Raw genomic sequence first — 17,405 nt, forward strand, 5'->3', positions numbered from 1 at the left:
AGATAACCTGTTTCTACAGTACCTGTAAGTGGGCAGTGGGCCACGTGGTTACTCCTTATATACATAGGGGTGGGCACCTGACTCAGATCCAGCTAATCATCAGATTTTTTGTTTGTTTGTTTGTTTTTGCAAGAGGCAGAATTTGGCCTCAGACCAGAGATTGTAACTAACCAAAGAGTGGTGAGCACTGAAACTATAAAGTCATATAGACACGGGGCTAGTGGCACTCTTAAATCACGCGCATGTTGATGAGTTAGCAAAAAGCCTTGTCTGCAGAGGAAAGCTGACAACAGAAATGACAGAGAAAAGCAGAAATGAGGAACTCTGTGAAGGGAGGGTGAGAAAAAGGGAGAAGGCAGAGAAAACCACCTGGCATTACTCAGTTCCTACTCCACCCAGCGGTACCTCCTGCAATTGGATTCATTGACATTTCCCTAATACTCTTTTACTTGAGTTAAAACAATAAACATACAAATACGCAAACATAAGTATATTTGTAATCATATTGCCTATACACTTATATTCATTCTTCCTGGGTATTAGGCATTGTTCCATGTGTGTTATTGCCCTCTTTTCATAAGCTTATTGCATCAGGTGTATATCTGATAATTCCCTTAAGCTGTTCCCTTATACAGTAAAGTGGTTTCTATTTTTTACTATTTTGGTATTGTAGTTGCATAGTGAAAAGCACGAACTTTGTATGCATGAACTGTGTTCAAATCCCAGCCCTGCAACCACTAACTGTATGATCTTGGGCTAATTATTACCCTGAGTTCCAATTTCTTCCTTTGTGAAGTAGGGTAACACCACCTACACCTCTCAGGTTTCTATAAGGATCAGAGCCAATACGTAAAGTGCTTATCACAAAGCCTGGCCACATAGTAGGCACTCAATAACCACTAGCTATTATAGAATCCAAGGAGCCCTGATAGAGCAATGGTTAAGTGCTCGGCTGCTAACCAGAAGGCTGGTTGTTGGAATCCCATCCAGTGGCTCCATGAGACAAAGATCTGGCTACGTGCTTCTGTAAAGATTACAACTAAGAAGACCCTATGAGGCATTTCTGCTCTGCCACATGGGATCACTATGGGTCAGAACTGACTCGATGACATCCAAAAGCAACATCATAGGCTCCAAAGCCATTGCCGTTGAGTTGATTCCGACTCATGGCAACCCCATGAGTAGAACTATGCTCCATAGAGCTTTCAAAGGCTATAATCTTATGGAAGTAGTTTGCCAGGACTTTCTTCCTCTATACTGCTATAAACCAAAAAACAAACAAATCTCTTGCCATCGAGTATGGAAATACTGGATCAAAGGGCATGACAGCTCCACAGGTTCTTGACACTCCCCGATTGCTTTCCCAAAGACTGAGTATCTCTGTATCTCCCTTAAATACTCTTAGAACAGAGCCCAATCTTTCCTCCAGCACTTGCATTCCTTCTTTCCAGCCTTGCCGTGGACTTAGGTGTTTAAGATTCACAACAGCTTTTCACATTGGACCGTGTTCACCTCCTACCCTGAGAAAGAAAAACCAGTGGCTAGTTTCAGTCTTAAACCAAGTGGCCTGACAATCCAGCCGATTTACTACTTCCTGTTTTCCTCTGACTCTGTGGGTCCCACTTAGAGAGCCTCGCACAGGTACTCAGCGCGGAGATAAGTCTGGGCTCGTTTTAAACAAGCCCCAAACTAGTTTCTGTTGCTCTTTTTCTGTGTACTTCCCCAGGCTTCTTTTGAGTGCATCAACACACAATAGCCAAATGCACAAAGATTTCTTCTGAGGCTGAAAGAAACAGCGAGGTGGAGCCTCAGTTCATCAGGCAGGGCTTGTCTAGCATGCAAACATTACTGCCTAGGCTCTGCACCCTGGTTTCTCAGTCCCTTTTATTCTCTGGTTGGTGTTTTTCAGTAGACTCCTCTGCTTATTATTTCTTCCGGCCCCTTCCATGCTGACTCCTCTAATTCTTGACTTTCTGCCTCTCTTCTGCTGCCCACCTGCCCTTTTGTTATTTGAATCACCTGTCCCAGGACAGTCCACCCAGCTCTGAGGGGTGGCACAGCCTGAGCTTACCTTCCTGGGGCTTTCTCAGAGTTGCCCACCTGTTGTCCTGTGCCCTTGAAGTCGGCTGACATCCTCACACTGGCAGGGCAGTTGGAATGAATGCAAACTGGGAAAGTTTCTTCACACTAATCTTAGCCCCAACCACTTCAAACAACATGCCCAGACAATTTCTTCCCCTTTGTTCCTTCTTATGAAAATGATCCAGGTATTTTTAAAACATAATTTTATACGAAACATAGTCAGACCACATTAGGAAAATAGACCTGTTTATTATGAGTCGGAATCCACTCGACGGCAACGGGTTTGGTTTTGGTTCTGGTATTAACTCTAATAAGGAGCCCCGGTGGCACAGTGGTTAAAGCGCTTGGCTGCTAACCAAAAGGTCTGCAGTTCAAAACCCACCAGCCGTTCCACAGGAGAAAGATGTGGCAGTCTGCTTCCATAAAGATTACAGCCTTGGAAACCCTACTGGTCAGTTCTACTCTGTCCTATAGGGTTGCTATGAGTTGGAATCTACTCAATGGCAGCGGGTTTATTAACTCTAATAAGTATACACGCGGTTGAAAAGACCTTTTGTTAATAATCACTATTGTGAGAGCTTGGTAACACTCAAATAGTACCTTTTTTTTTTTTTTTAAAGGCTCACAGACCTTTTCTAAAAATAAGCTTTGCTTGGCTACAGATCCTTGGTTCTTACTTCCGTTCCCTTTTAAGTTTTATTCCATTAGGACTAGAACGTTTGTTACAACGGGTAGGGTGCCCCTTCCCCCCAGCCTCCAAGATACATCCCTGTATCCTGACATCAAAGCTGCTTGTGATAGCCACTGAGAATGTAGATCTCATGACCCCCAAACCCTAATCACGTTTTTGAAGTCAATATAGCAACAGAGTTTTTTGGGTTCCCCCCCTCCAAATTCTAATACAACACTCCCAGTTTAGAAGCATTCAGTCTCTCATTACGGACAGAAACCCAGAAGAAAGAGCAGGTAGTCGGCTGGAGGACCAGATGGCAAGTGTCTTATTTTACTTCCTCATTTTCATGAAAAGAGCCGCCCTTAAAGCTGTATTAGACCAAGTTAACGTCCTCCCAGTACCAGCAGGCTCTCCTGGTCTTCCCAGGTGGAATTATGCCCCTCAATTTCCTCTGTGTCCTGCCTGTATCTTGAACCAGAATTTACATGCATATCACACAGACCACCATTAGGTTACTACTCATTCTTCTATGCACCTAGGACAGCGCAAGGTACAGATTATTCAACTGCTCAGTAATGCTTATTAAAGTCAACCAAGAAATTGAACACACACATACACACACATAGAGGAATCCCTGTGTGGTGCAAAATCAGCCATTGAAAACCCTGTGGAGCAATATTAGCCAGTAGGAGAAATGAAGTCCCGATACATGCTACAATATGGATGGAGCTGGAACACATTATGCTGAGGGAAATAAGTCAATCACAAAAGGACAAATACTGTATCACCTCACTTATATAAAAAGACAAGAAAAGGCAAATGTATAGAGAACAAAGTTTATCAGTGGTTACCAGGGGCAGGAGGCAAGGGGAAAGGCGGGGTTAATGGTGATGGAAATATTGCATTGATTAAGGGTAGGATTGCACAATTGATTATTGTAATTGTCAATAAGTTGGACACCTGTAAAAAGTTGAATTGGCAATAGTTGTATGATTGATATATTTACAATGACAACAAAAAGAGTAGCTGCCGAGGCTGCTTATGTACAACCAAAAACACCATAGGATTTCGTTTCTTCATTTGGAGGTTTAGGGTCATGGTTTCATGGGATACCCAATTAATTGGCTTAATAACATTTTTAGTGCCTCTGTTCTATCTCCTAGTTTGATGCATGGTGCCTGGGGTCTTAAAAGCTTGCAAGCAGCCATCCAAGAAACAAAAATTGATCTCAATTCGCCCAGAACAACAGAAGGAGAGTCAGGAATTGGAGAAGGATATGGAATGTGTGGCTAATTGCCTCCATGAACAATTGGTTCCTTTGCCACGAGACCAGAAGAACTGGATGGTGCCCAGCTACCATTACTGAGCATTTTGATCAAAGATTCCATAGACGAACCCTGATCAAAAGGGGGAAAATGCAGAACAGAATTTCAAATTTTCAGGCTTCCTGGAGCCATGAAGGTTGGATGAACCTCTGAAACTAGCACCCTTAGATAATCTTTAAATAATAAACCAACAATATTCCCTGAAGTCTTCTTAAACCAAACAACAGTTCAGCTTAATGTAAGAAAGGTCTGCCTTGAGCATTATGCTCTTTTAAAAACTATATGCAATCAAATTGACAACAACAACTCAAAAGATTAGATAGGAACCTTAGGGGCAGTGAATTGATGTTAATGGGGGAGGAACAACTCAGGAACGGAGGGTGAGAATGGTTGCACAACTGGAAGAATGTAATCAGTGTCAAAAATAATACATGTAGAAACTGGTGAATTGGTGTATGGTTTGCTGTGTATATTCTCAACACCAACAATAAAACAAATGAAATTATAAAAAAAAGAAACTTTGTGGAGCCCAGTTCTACTCTGACACACCTGGGGTCGCCATGAGTTGGAGTACACTCAGTGGTAACTGGGGGTCATGGTGGATATATATACTCTTCCCCCCAAACTAACTAGCTGTCTCTCTTGGGTGTATATAGGTCACATCAGAAAGAAAGACTATAATTTGAAGTGGAAAAAAATTATTTGAACCCTATCATAACAAAATTTCCCAATCTCATTCTTAAACCAACTCCAGAGTTAAATCTGCATTTTTCCAGATATTTTCCCCCTAAAAATAGAAGCTCATTCAGGAACAAGGTGCTGAGTGAGAAGATTCAGATGAGGTAGCTGGCAGGTCCTGTCTACCTGGCTGGGTCAGCCGTTCTCTTTAACTGCACAGCAAGGTAGGGCAAAAGCTGCCCTGTGGCTCGCCTAGCGCTGACAGTGAATCAGTTCACCTGCCTTCCCCACTCTGGTGACTCTCAGTTGGACGAAGTCACTGAGGAAAGAGAAAGCGACTAAGTACTAAGTACCTGGAGAAACTAATAAAAACCCAAAAACCAAACCCAGTGCCATCGAGTCGATTCCGACTCATAGTGACCCTATAGGACAGGGTAGCACTGCCCCATAGAGTTTCCAAGGCACACCTGGCGGATTCAACCTGCCGACCCTTTGGTTAGCAGCTGTAGCACTTAACCGTTATGCCACCAGGGTTTCCGGAGAAACTAATAGAAGCTGGAAAAATAACATACAGCAGAAATAGTGAAAGAACAGCTTACTGTGTGCTCAAGAGTTGTGGGCAGGGTGTTTTTGAATCAAGGAAAAGGTTAAGCACTTAGCTGCTAACTGAAAGGTTGGTGGTTCAAACCCACCCAACAACGCTGCTGAAGAAAGGACCTCATGATCTACTTCCATAAAGATTACAGCTTAGAAAACCCCATGGGGCAGCTCTGCTTTGTCATACGGGGTCAATACAGTCAGAAATCCAACAACATCAATTGTATTAAAAAATTTATCTTTCAAACTATATTTTTCAGAAATTAAAAATAAAAAAAAAGTACTTGCTTTGGTAGCACACACACTAAAATTGGAAAAATTCAGAGAAGATTAATTAGCACAGGCCCTGTACAAGGATGACATGCAAATCTGTGAAGCTTTCCATATTTTTTTAAATAAAGTTTTATTGGAACACCAAAAAAAATAATAAGAACTCCCTTGCCAGTATCCAATATCATGCCTGAAAAAGTAACCTTTTGGAGTGCCACTCCTGAGGGAAGTAAAATGAGAATTCAGAAGTACATTGCGCCCCCGGATACTCTTTTATTTCAGAACTGAATTCACGCCTGAAGTTCACCCTTCAGCCAAAGATTAGACCCGTGTATAAACCAAACAATAACACATGTGAGGAACGTGCTTCGTAGTTCAATCGTGTATATGAGGCTAAAGGGGCACACCAGCTCTAAAGCAAAGACAAAAAGGCAAGAAGGGACAGGAAAACTGGATGAACAGAAACAGGGAACCTGGGGTGGGGAAAGGGAGCATGTTGACACATCGCAGGTGGGCAACCAATGTCACAAAACAATTTGTGTATATTGTTTAATGAGAAACTAATTTCCTCTGTAAACTTTCACCTAAAGCACAACAACAAAAAGAAGTACATTGAACAGTTTGTTTTCCCTTCTTTAATTGATTCCAGACAATTCTAGAAAAGGGAAAAGCACTAAGAAATAGAAAAGCAGGTTAGCAGGTTACAACACATGAAAACTACAGCTGTGACCGTGCTCTGGAAAATACTCTCTAGCCTAGCTAGACATTGATTAGTAAACCAACAGCTTGTTCATATAATTACAATGTGCCTATGAATCTGGTTGATAATGATAAACTTGTTTAAACATTAACCTCTAGATTTCCTGGAGTTTCCACAATCCAAAAAACACCTGAAATTGTGAGACACCATATATTACATTTATTAGCCTATTGCAATCATAAGCAATAACTATAATACTGTATCTATTTTGGTAAGAAAAAAGGAAGTTCTTGGAAAGCATAAGTAAGGTCCCTAAGCTCCAGGTATTTTCTGGGCCATGTTCTTCTTTTAATTCTTTAAGGAATTTTTCTGTCTCTGTTAAGGTTCTGTTGCCACCACTGGATACTTCCAGTCAAGATTTCTTCTCCATAGCAACTTTGGATCTAGGATACATTTTTTTTTTATCATCAACTTTCAAAATCACGTTGATCCTTCCACAGCCATTGTGAAAGCTTTCCTGATCTCCTCATTCATAGAGCCTTCCTCTTCGTAGTACCTCTTCTAGGGCGTATTTAGGATTCTCTCTTGTATTCTAGACATTTTTGCGCTTGTTTTTTTTTTTTTTTTTCTTATATCCTGCCGGAATATAGGTTCCTTAAGCACTAGAGTGAAAGAAGAGTGAAGCAAATTTAAGTTTATGCATGTGAAAGATGGACAATGAAAAGGGAAGAGAGAAGAAGAATCGATGCATTCGAAGAATACTGACTATACCGTGGACTGCCAGAAGAGCAAACAAATCAGTCTTAAAAAAAAAAAAAACAAACCCACTGCCGTCGAGTCGATTCCGACTCATAGCGACCCTACAGGACAGAGTAGTACTGCCCCATAGAGTTTCCAAGTCAGTCTTAGAAGAAATAAAACCAGAATATTCCTTAGAAGTGAGGATGGAGAGTCTTCAGCTTTGGACAATAGGAAAGACCAATCGCTAGAATAGGACATCGCGTTTGGTAAAGTAGAAGGCCAGGAAATAATGTGAGAAGCTCTTAATGATATGTATCGACACAGCAGCCACATCAATGAACTCAAGCATGCCAGTGATCATGAAGGTGGCACAAGACCAGGCGACATTTTGTTCTTTCATACACATAAAAAAAAAAAAAAACATAAGGTCAACATAAATTGGGGCGGCAACAACAACAAAACAACATCATAGCACAATCCTCGAACTCATTCAATAGATATCTGTTGAATAATGAATGCCAAACACTGGTGAAAAGATACTACAGACACGATCTTACTTAATCTTCATAACAAACCCATGCATGAGTGTATCTCCATTTAGCAGGTGAGGAAACTGATGCTAGAAATCAAATAGATTTTCCAAGGCTGTATAGCTCATAAGCGGTAAAACAGGGTTGAATTCATTTCTGTCTAGTTCTACTAGGCATAATGTCTTAAACATAACAACGGATCAAAAACGTATCTGTTGAATTGATCTAAATAAATCCCTTATCCAAGTTTTCTCTAAGTATGTGCACAGCCTTTGGAATTTTTTTTTCAAATGTCAAAAGAGTTTGGGGTATAATAAAGGGCTAAAAAGTTGGGAGAATATGCTAGCAAAGTTTTCAAATGTCCTAGAAAGGTTGTCTCTATGTATTCACCGCGAAATAATAATTCTCCTAGTCTTCACCATTCTGTTACCGCTGGTGCTTCAGAATCTAGCTTTGCACTTGTCTCTATCGCATCTCATCCCACGTAAGCTTGGAGGACAGAAGAGAGTTGTTGTTGTCGTCGTTGTTAGCTGCCATGGAGTCATGGCGACCCAGGAGGGGAATAAAAACCTGTTATTTAATATCCAGACGTCAGCATGGGATCACGGGAGACAACTAAAGCACAGGCTGGACTGTTCAGCTTTGGTTGGGAAAGAAAGCCGAGGGAGAGAATTCACCGGTTTAAAAGGAAATTTGTTTCCAACACCCCCTGCCTCCTCTTCCACAGACAGAGGGAATTCCAGTTTCCTGCACACTGTCCAGCACCAGAGGAAAACAGTGGAGACCTGGGTTCGTTCACAATTCCAAAGAAACTACACTTGCTATGTTTACATAGAAATAACCAAGAAGAAAGGAAACACGAAGTCACAAAGGGTCTGCCAAACTAGCAGTGTTCTTATCAGTTTTAAAACAACTTAGACTTGTAGCTGATAAAATCAGTATTCCTCACTGATGCTTTAACATAAAATTCCTGTATACACAGACCAGTATCTATCAGGACACATCTGTCATTATGTCGTACTGTGGTGGCTTGCATGTTGCTTAAAGCCTGGGAGCTCTGCCATTGGTATTTCAAATATCCACAGGGTAACCAATGGTGGACTGGTTTCAGCTCAGCTTCCAGACTGAGACAGACTAGGAAGAAAGGCTTGTAATCTATTTCCAAAAATTAACCAATGAAAACCCTGTGAATTGCAAAAGAATATTGTCCCCTACATTGATGGAAGATGATCCCCCTAGGTTGGAAGGCACTCAAAATACACAAGTGACAACGGGCTCGAGCATACCAACAATCGTGACAATGGCGCAGGACCTGGTCACATTTCATTCTGATGTACACGGGGTCACTATGCCTCAGAGCCAACTTGATGGCAATTAACAACAACTGCAACAATCTATCAATAGAACAATTATAACCAGTTTCCTTCAACAGTGGGCTGCTTGTACTTGGAATTCAACCTTAACAACAAAGAAACTGTCAGAATCAGACTCCGTATTCTGTGGTCAACTTAAAGAAACAGGCCAAAAGGAAGCTATAGCTAGACACAGGTCATTCCCTCTTAATTACCATACCTGGCTCTGGTATAATCAAATTTCTTTGGAATCCATTCCTGTTTTTTACCTCTAGCCATGTTTTTTGGGTAGCAGGTTTCGTAACGTTAATTACGGAGTGACAACTCAAGTATAGAAGCCAGGAGCTCAAGTTCTGGGGTCAGACAGACCTTGATTAAAGCCTCTACTCTGTGACTTACTGGCCTTGACATCTAAGGCAAAACCTTTAACCTCTCTGGACCTCAGTTTTCTCATCTATAAAATGGGGCCATCGCCTCACTGGCCTCTAGTGTGAGTGGAATGAGATGACTGACATCCATTGCTAAGCACAGTATCTGGAACATAGAACCAGCAGCACTGCCACCATTTGGTACTGTGGGAATCAGCACTTCCTTATATATGGTAAAAAAAAAAAAAAAACCGAAAAAACAAATGCTTAATGAGCTGAGCTGCTAACCAAAAGGTTGGATGTTCGAGTCCACCCAGAGGTACCTTGAAAGAACAGCATGGTGATCTACTTCTGAAAAACCAACCACTGAAAACCCCATGGAGCACAGTTTTACTCTGGCATACATGGGGTCGCCATGAGTCGGAATCAACTCGACAGCAACTGGTTGGTTGTACGTGACTTAAGGTTACCTCATTTTGGATATCATGAACAAATCTGGGTTCCTCCTATTTCAATGCGTTGCTCTTGAATTTATCAATTCTGACCAGAGGTGGCCTCAACCTTAGCCTTTGTGGAAGGAAGTGTCCTAATCTAGTCAGCCTGTCTTCATGTGGCTTCTATCACCCCTTTCCTTCCTTCATTTTCAGAACCTTATGACAGCCTTCCCTCCTAAATACACAATACCCACAACTCAGGAGGCTCTGACGGTAACTGGCTCGGTTTTTTGGTTTGGTAAGCCAAAGCGTACTCATGCCCCAAAGAAAATCTAGGGCTGGGGGGTTAATGTGAGAAAATAGCTCTAACAATCGTCAGAGAAGGTAACCAGAAACCTCTATGGGTAAGATGGAGGCTCTCCTAATATGAAGGGAGGGTTCTATCTTCACTCCACACAGAAGAAAGGATGGGATCTCTGAACTGGGTCACACAATGATAATCACCAAGCTCAGGAACTGTGGTAGCATGAGAATTGTTTTGAATTTGCCTTTAAACAAAACTGTAGGATCAGGGAAGGGGAGAATGAAGGGACTGGGGGAAGAACTAATAAACGATTTTTCAATGGGACAGAAAAAAGAAAAGACATATAAAGCTAACAGGAAGACCACCAGCTGAAGGGACAGGACCCCAGGATGGGCTAAAAGAAACCGGTAGCTTAGTTCAGGGGAAATGAACCATAGCCTACAATTCTCATAACTAGGAGAGAAACACCACTCACAGATTTCCTGTCGGTTGGGCCCAAGAAGTCCCTGTATGAGTGGCAGAGGAGTCACGGGTTAACAACTTTCCATTAAGGCCAGAGAGGAATGTAATCTGGGGCCCCCATCATGAAAAGATCCCACTACTCAACTGAGTAAAGTTGTAAAGAGTAGGGATTGGCAAACTTTTTTTGAAAAGGGCCAGATAGTAAATACTTTTGACTTTGTGGACCATGCAGTCTCTTGCAATTACCCAACACTACCCTTAGAGCACAAAAAGTAGCCACAGACAATATATAAATGAATGAACATGGCTGTTCCAATAAACCTTTATTTATAAACAGTGAATCTGAATTTTATACAATTTTCATGTGTCATGAAATATTATTGTTTTGACTGTTTTTCAATATTTACAAATGTGAACACCATTTTTAGCTCACAGGAGCTACAAAAACTGGTAAGACTGGATTTGGTCTAGGATGCTAGATTTGGCCCCTGGGCCATAGTTTGCAAATCCCTGGGAAGAGAATGTGCCCTGCGGTCAGGCAGGCCTGGCTTTGCATCTTGTCTCTGCCAGTTACTAGCTTTCCAGCCATGGACAAGTTAGTTAATCCCCCTGAGCCTCAGTTTCCTCCGTTGTAAATTAAAGATGATAATAGTATCTGCCCCACTGGGTTTAAGTGAAGTTCATAAAGATAATGCACAAAATGTGACGGGCATACTAAGCGATGATGATACAATTGCGCTGTTTTGGGGGTCGGCAGGGAGGGGGTAGGGCTCATGATCAGCTCTTAAGATTTGGGACTAAGGGTCTATAAAAACATCATTACAGATCAAATGGTCTGTTGATCCCAAAAATGAGACTTAAGAAGACGTACAGGCTGGAAAAGAAAGCAGATGACAGGGGAATTCCACGAGTATCCATTTAACACTTCAAACTGGGCTGAGCTGATTGGTTTGTGTGGGTGATAACCCGAATCTCCTTTTCAGTGTAGAAAGAGGAGGGTTTATGGACTGTTTTGGAACTGTATGGACCAGCTCAGGGAAGAAATACCTTCTGGGGAGACTAAGGGGTAACAAAACCCAGGTCAGAAGGGGCATGGAAAGTGGTAGAGGTGGTGGTCGAAGAGGAAATGGGGGAGTTGTTTCATCTGGGGGGTTACCCTTGCAGGGTTCCCTGTTTTGTCATTGAACAGCCAGCTGCAAAAAACTTTCAGATTGCCTCTGACTGCCCTTCAGAAGCTCAACAGACTTACAAACCAGCTCCCAAAATCAAGCACAGAATGAAGGAATTCACTTCCATCCCATCCGAGTGGCTTCTCTGGACCACTCCCCTTTGTTTTGCATATTTTCAAAAGGGAAAGTCAGCAAAGTATCAAATCAAAAAAACCAAACCCAGTGCCGTCGAGTCAACTCCGACTCATAGCGACCCTACAGGACACAGTAGAACTGCCCCATAGAGTTTCCAAGGAGTGCCTGGTGAATTCGAACTCCCAACCCTTTGGTTAGCAGCCATAGCACTTAACCAGGACGCCACCAGGATTTCCATGCAAAGTATAAAGCAACCTTTAAATCTTGGAGGGCCTGAGTAGGAACAATATTTCTTCGGCCATAGAAAGTTGCTTTTTACGCTGTTCTTGCAAATTCCAAATAATCAAGGGAAGAGATAACGGGAATATTAATGTCTTCATGCAAACAAGGAAGCACACAGTAAGAAAATTGCATTCTAACTGATTACCCCAAATCTGGTATAAAACTTGGGGAAAATGGGTAACTCCACTAATGAAAAATACTTTCACCGTCAAATATTTATTGATCGCCTATTATTTATAAGCGGGAGGCTAAAAGGGATAGAGGCAAGAAGATGTCTAAGACAAGAAGTCAACCACCCAGCAGGGGCTTTCAAACTAGATAGTCCATAAAAGGCCAACAACAATTACAGTGGTTAAAACTTGCAGCTGTAAAACATTAGGCACTGGGAATTAAAATGAGAGCAGTTGCAAAATATCCTTTGGCAGAAAATTGGGAAGAAACTACCACGATGGTTCACGTGTCACTTCTTCTTGGGCAGAGAAAAGTAACCTCTGATGACTGGTACCTGGGTACCATCAGTCCCCCTCTTCCCAGTCTGTCCCCACAAAAACAAACAGAACAAAATTGTGAAATATATCAAAGACTCTGAAGGGAAAAAAAAAAAATACTTCTTTTGGAAATTGGATTATTAGTGTTTGCCGGTAGTTAGTGAAAAAAATTTGGGGACAGAGTATCAGGAGATGTAAATTCTAATGTCTTCCGGCAGACCACTTGCTTCCCAGGCCTCAGTTTGCTTTTTTGTAAGATGAGGTGACTGGACTAAAAAACTCTTTCCACAGCTGTAAATTCTATCATTTTAACGCCAGGACACATAAAGAGGCACTTTTACTAGGGCTAGGTTAGCAACACAAGGCTGACATATGACTTGGGAGGTCGCCAAAACGGATCTTAGCCTTGATTCTTTTAACAAACCAGATAAATTAAAGTCAACCATCTTTTTTGATTAGGCATTTCACATGAAGCTAAAAAAAAAAGGTATTCTGCAGCAATGCACATACACAAACAGGTTGTTGTTGTTGTTAGGTGCCATCAAGTCAGTTCTGACTAGTAGTGACCCTATGTACAACAGAACAAGACACTGCCCAGTCCTGTGCCATGCTCACAATCATTGTTATTCTTAAACCCATTGTTGCAGCCACTGTGTCAATCCATGTCATTGAGGGTCTTTGTCTTTTTTACTGACCCTCTACAAACAGGTGCTATGTAGAAATTATTTACAAAACTAAAGGAAAACTACTTTTGCCTGTCACGATAACAGAAAATGCAGAAATGCCCAGAACTAAGTTATTTCCAGACTGGAATATCAAACAGATCATTATATTTTTCTCATTATCTTCATACAGGTCCAGATAGCTATAGACAGTATAAAACAAAACGAGTTTATAAACTATATGACATTTACTTAAAGCATTTTGGTTGAAATTAAAATCAGAACTCAGCAGGGAATTAAATGGTTTAGATGCACAGAACCCAATTTTCAGTCCATGATTACCTGAGATACACCATCTTGGAATTTTCTGGCCTAACTTTCCAAATAACTTGATCCCCAAATTAAGATTTTAAAAATACATCTTATGAGACAAAATGAATTTACACACACGAAATACAAACAGCCAAAAAAAGTACAAAAAATTCAACTTTTTTAGTGCTCAAAAAGGCAAATGAGAGTAAAGTATTAATACCTTTTATCAAATTGGTAACAATTTTTTCAAATCATTATGCCCAGGACGAAGGAAGGTAGGATTGTAATTGGCATAATATTTCTGGAGAGCAATTTATTTGGCAATATTTACCGCAATGCTTAAAAGGACAGAAATGGGTATTCCCAAACATCATTGATGGGAACGGGAATTACCGTAACTTCTTTGGGGAGCAGTTTGGTAATATATCCACGCGTGCGCTTTGACCTACCACTTCCACTGGTAGGAATTCACGGTAAAGAGATAATCGGACAAGTATGCCAAGATGTATATTCAAGATATTCCTTGTAGCATTTTTTGGAGTTGTAAAAAAAAATAAAATGGAAACTAGGTAAAGTCCAATAAGACTGGTTAAATAAATGGTTATATTCTTATAAACTCAAATAGGCAATCATAAAAAGATTGAAGTAGCTTTATGTGGACTGACACAGAAAGGGATCCAAGGTCTATAGTAGGGTATAAGAAGTGAGTCACAAAATCCCACATACAGTGTGTAAAACTGCAAGTGTGTGTGTGTGAGTGCACACCCGCAGCACATATACAGATGCAGAGAGATTGTCACCCAAAAAGTTACAGTAATGAGCCCTGGATGGCGTGACTTTGAGTGATTTTTACATTCTTATTACGAATTGGTCTATTCTCCGAATTCCCGAATGCATATATGTCATTATAACAATAATAATAAAGCTATTTTCATAAGGTGGAGCAGAGCCTGGGGAGTGGGGAAGAACTGGATACCCAAAACCAATACTTTTGCTTCCTGGGATTTAATCTAAAACCATAATATGCACAATGATGTATGAGCTACAATGATCATCATGGCATTATTGACATTACTGAAAATTAATAAGCAACAGGGTTCTAGTGAAATAAATACAAGGGAATTGGATATCATAAATGCAGAAAATATTAACTTGGAAATATTTCATAGCATATCAGTAGGTGAAACAAAAAGCAACTAAATAGATGTTCCTTTTACACATATTTTAGATTTTATATATATATATATACACATATATATACACATATATAGAAAGGAAAAAAATCCAAAAGGATATAAATCAAAATGTATATCATGCTAACTAGTGATTTTTATTCTCCTTTTCTATATTTTCAAAATTTCTGTAATGCCCTAGTATTATTTATGTAATTTTGCTTAAGTTTTAAAATATTCCTTATAGAGCTTTCAGACTGGAAAACAGAGGGGAGTGGTTAAAATAATACTAATCTCTGAAAAATAAAGGGATGAGGTTCTCAGTCCTTTCCTCCAGCACTAAACTGACCACCAAGAGACCCCCCTGAAATGCCCCGCTGCCCACTTGCACAAGCTGTAAAGAACTGAATGCCACATAACACAAAACAAGCACAGGAAGCCCAAGGTAACTCTTCTGATTTTGTGTCCTGAAATGTACGTGGTTATAAAACATACTGGCTCAGATTACAGGCTAAACATGACAAGCCCGTCTGGTACAACCTAACAAAGGAATTTCTACAGAATGAGAAATTTACATATTTCATTTCCCAGGGTGAAATGAAATACAGAAGCAAAGAGCTCATAGTAGGGTCAAGTCCTGTCCTACTACTCTTCTACATGCCTGCAAAGTATGTCTTACAGGCATTTCTCCTAACGTGATTTACCTATGGCTATATTAAACTAAGGATAAACTAATACATGTTTAGAAGGGAATAGGGGAGAAATGGGAAGGAGTATTTTAACAGCGTCAAATTTTTTGTATATTTTCAGGTGAACTGGGAGAAGTCAAGCCTCCCTCTCTCCCACCTCCTTTCCCTCCCTCCCTCCAGATTATTATGGCTGATAACAATGGTTTTTTCTCTCCAGGGTAGTGTAGATGACACATTTTTCCTGTAGCCTGTCTTCCTGTAATGTGCAGGAATTCCTGCACCTTCTGGGTGCCCTTCCTGTTAACTTACATTTCAGATTTCCTCAAAAGGCATTCTACCACTTTAATATTTGAAAAATGTCAGCTCAACCCCAGACAGCTAATATAAACAAGCTGAAAAGCCTACCACCTAAAGTTACAACTGTGGAAAGCAAAATTTCTTTTTAAGAAATTCTTTCTCGGAATCTCACTGTTGTTAAGACTGGAAAGAAGTAACCCAGTCCTACCAGCCCCCAAGGAGTCTGTAATTCTTTTGCCTCGGCTGTGCCTTAAATTAGAGGTCTGTAAAACCAAATTATAGTGATCTAGAAAGTTCGTAAAGGTCCTTGAATTGAACATGTTGTTAAATTCTTCAATACTATGAGGTTGTATCTACCTTTCATTTTTCCTCCCATCTCATCGGGTTATAGTATTACAAAGAATTTTGGTACTGCAAAAAAAAAAAAAAAGTTTTGGCCATTTGAGAATACCGTAACTGAACTAGGCCAATTCTACGTTTAAAGTCCAGGCCAAGGCTTCTTTGCCATTTTTTAAATGATTACCCGCTTCTTTCTATCCATAATTTTCCCTTTGGGCCAGATCCTCGAGTCACACCAGAAATACCTTCCAAACAAGGCCTAATTAAGAAGCTCATGTGAGTAAACGTGATCTCGTATGAAGAGTCACCGGTACTTGATCCATTCTGGGCACAGACATAATGGAAGAGTACCATGCTAGTGTCTCCTTCAGGTTCCCAACTCAAAAGCTTGCTCTCTACCAGGAGCCCAAAAATATGGGAAAAGGAACCTGATTTAATTTAGACTTTAAGGTCCAAAGGTCCTAAGCACCTTAAACACCTCCTTCTTCATGAAACCTTCCTGGGTCACTTCTTTCTAAACGCCAGTCGTGGCATTCTCTCCAATGCCTGTCCAATTACCTTATAATGCAGTGATTTGTATTCAGGCTTTCTACCCCTAACCCAATGGGCAAATGCCTTGAACGAAAAAAACTACATTCAAAATATTATTGTGTGTCCCAAAATCCTGTGCACAACATATAGTAATAGGTGTACTAAAGGTAGTAATGGGTAAATCATGTTAGGAGAAATGCCTAGATACGTTCATATGTATCTGTGTGTATGTATGTGGAGCGGTGGTTAAGAGCTACGGTGAGCTACAGTGGCTAACCAAAAGGTCGGCAGTTTGATTTCACCAGCTGCTCCTTGGAAACCCTATGAGGCAGTTCTACTCTGTCCTATAGGGTTGCTATGAGTCGGAATTGACTCGACGGCAATGGGTTTGGTGTTTTTGGTTTATGTATACATATATCATTACACCCATAAACATACACACATACACATATATATCATAATATATATTTATACCTATATTGAACTGAACTGAATGAATGAGTGAATGTTTTAACTAGATACCTTCTTTTTAATTCATCAAAGCAAGGCTCTCTTCTAAACTGTTATTTCTCTGCTCAGTTAGGAGATTGTAGGTTTTCCCCATATGAAGGAACATCTCTACCTCATAATGCCAATTCCTAGGTACCTAAGCACTCTTTAATTTCTCAGGTTTTCATTCTCCCCTCATACTCAAAGAAAAGCAGAGCCCTACTTCGAACTCTTGAGACTTATCACTTCCCTCTTAGGCTGTTGAGATGCATGATTTCCATCAGGTAGGATTAAAAAGTCATGCAAGGACTCCAAGGGAAAAAA

At 40.6% G+C, this 17,405-nt stretch overlaps 1 protein-coding gene and 1 non-coding gene across 3 annotated transcripts in view; one reads left to right on the forward strand and one right to left on the reverse strand.

The window, feature by feature from the left end:
- The window catches only part of MAP2K6 (mitogen-activated protein kinase kinase 6), a 142,356-nt gene that overhangs the window by 123,446 nt on the left and 1,505 nt on the right, over positions 1-17,405 (reverse strand). The gene's annotated exons all lie outside the window — the stretch shown is intronic.
- Positions 5,636-5,746, forward strand: LOC111752622 (U6 spliceosomal RNA). Its single transcript, XR_002787516.1, has one exon. It is a non-coding gene; the product is annotated as a U6 spliceosomal RNA (small nuclear RNA).

This window comes from Loxodonta africana, chromosome 18 (assembly GCF_030014295.1).
Source record: "Loxodonta africana isolate mLoxAfr1 chromosome 18, mLoxAfr1.hap2, whole genome shotgun sequence".
Taxonomy (NCBI): domain Eukaryota; kingdom Metazoa; phylum Chordata; class Mammalia; order Proboscidea; family Elephantidae; genus Loxodonta; species Loxodonta africana.